Source organism: Saimiri boliviensis, chromosome 7 (genome assembly GCF_048565385.1).
Source record: "Saimiri boliviensis isolate mSaiBol1 chromosome 7, mSaiBol1.pri, whole genome shotgun sequence".
NCBI lineage: Eukaryota > Metazoa > Chordata > Mammalia > Primates > Cebidae > Saimiri > Saimiri boliviensis.
Window position 1 is genome coordinate 122,786,213 of NC_133455.1, and position 2,300 is coordinate 122,788,512.

Genomic DNA, 2,300 nt, shown 5'->3' on the forward strand with positions numbered 1-2,300 from the left:
GAGACCATCCCGGTCAACATAGTGAAACCCCAACTCTACTAAAAATACAAAAAATTAGCTGGGCATGGTGGCACATGCCTGTAATCCCAGCTACTCGGGAGGCTGAGGCAGGAGAATTGCCTGAACCCAGGAGGCGGAGGTTGCGGTGAGCCGAGATCGCGCCATTGCACTCCAGCCTGGGTAACAAGAGTGAAACTCTGTCTCAAAAAAAAAAAAAAAAGAAAAAAAAAAAGAAAACAAAATCTGAGAATGGACTGGAATTTACAAGCTCAGGCCCAGCCAACACTGAGACCACCAAAGTGACGGGCAGTCTGGAAACCGAGTACAGACGGACTGAGCACGGCCTGACGTTTACAGAGAAATGGAACACCGACAGTACCCCAGGCACCGAGAGGACCGTGGAAGATCAGCTTGCACGTGGACCGAAGCTGACTATCGATTCATCCTTCTCACCTAACACTGAGGGAAAAAAATGCTAAAATCAAGACAGGGTACGAGTGGGAGCACATTCACCTGGGCTGTGACATGGATTTCGACATTGCTGGGCCTTCCATCCGGGGTGCTCTGGTGCTGGGTTATGAGGACTGGCTGGCCGGCTACCAGATGAGTTTTGAGACTGCAAAGTCCCAAGTGACCCAGAGCAACTTTGCAGTTGGCTACAAGACTGATGAATGCCAGCTTCATACTAACGTGAATGACGAGACACTGTTTGGCGGCTCCATTTACCAGAAGGTGAACAAGAAGTTGGAGACCGCTGTCAATCTCGCCTGGACAGCAAGAAACAGTAACATGTGCTTCGGAATAGCAGCCAAGTATCAGATTGACCCTGACGCCTGCTTCTCGGCTAAAGTGAACAACTCCAGACTGATAGGTTTAGGATACACTCAGACTCTAAAGCCAGGTATCAAACTGACACTGTCAGTTCTTCTGGATGACAAGGACATCAATGTTGGTGGCCACAAGCTTGGTCTAGGGCTGGAATTTCAAGCATAAATGAATACTGGACTTGTGTTTAATTTTAAACTATTTTGCAGTATAGCTACCTTCAGAATTTAGTGTATCTTTTAATGCTGTATGTCTGGGATGCAAGTCTTTAACCTCCAGGTTAAAGATGATTCAGCTTTAAGATGTTACCCTTTCAGAGGTACAGAAGAAACCCATTTCCGAAAAAGGCCCTTTCAGTGGTAGACTTGGGGGGGATCTTGGGGGCCCCTTTGAGATGCCAGGTTTCTTTTTTATCTAGAAGTGGATGCAAGTGGAAGCTGATAATATGTAGGCACTTGGTAAATTCACATTGAGTAAATGAATGAAATTGTGATTTCCTGAGAATGGGACCTTTGTTTCCCAACCCCAACTGATGAGAGGCTCACTGCTTGATGGTGTGCACAAACTCATCTGAATGGGACTTTTTTAGATAGATCTTCATGACCTGTTCCCACCCTAGTTCATCATCACCTCTTTTGCACCAAAAGGTCTGCAGGGTGTGGTCACTGTTTCTTTTGTGCCATTTTGGGGTGGAGAGGGTGGATGTGATGAAGCCAATAATTCAGGACTTATTCCTTCTTGTGTTGTGTTTTTTTGGCCCTTGCACCAGAGTATGAAATAGCTTCCAGGAGCTCCAGCTATAAGCTCAGAAGAGTCTGTGTGATTGTAATCACATGGTGACAACACTCAGAATCTAAATTGGACTTCTGTTGTATTCTCACCACTCAATTCATTTTTTAGCAGTTTAATGGGTACATTTTAGAGTCTTCCATTTTGTGTGGGATTAGATACTCCCCTTCAAATGCTGTAATTAACAACGCTTAAAAGAAACTTGAATAAAATATTGAAACCTCAAAAAAAAAAAATCTAGTGACTTTTCTCTTTATAAACAAAACATCAATAAAAATGAAAGAAAATTAAATTTGAAAGAGGTGCTTCCTTTTAATTTGACTTATATTTTTAACTGTCAATATTTCAACAAATAAATATCATTCTATACTTTTGTATTAGTTTATAAACTACTAAGTCACTATCAGTTGACTCCCAACCTCAGGTGATCCGCCCGCCTTGGCCTCCAAAGTGCTTGGATTACAGGTGTGAGCCACCACACCCGGCCTCAGTTGCATTTTTAATGCCTGAGGGAAGCTTTTATGCATGGAGAGGAACAAAGTTATTTGTGTATTTTGCTTATGTTTCCAGTTTATTGAAGGTGTACATTTTATTATTATTTCCATTTTTATTTGTTTTATTTTATTTTGGGGAGACAGAGTCTCTCTGTGACCCAGGCTGGAGCACAGTGGTATAATCATGGCTCC

General features: G+C 42.8%; 1 pseudogene; it reads left to right on the forward strand.

Moving 5' to 3' along the window:
• Window positions 1-364: 364 nt before the first annotated feature.
• On the forward strand, window positions 365-1,810 carry LOC104649961 (non-selective voltage-gated ion channel VDAC1 pseudogene; annotated as a pseudogene).
• Window positions 1,811-2,300: the final 490 nt, after the last annotated feature.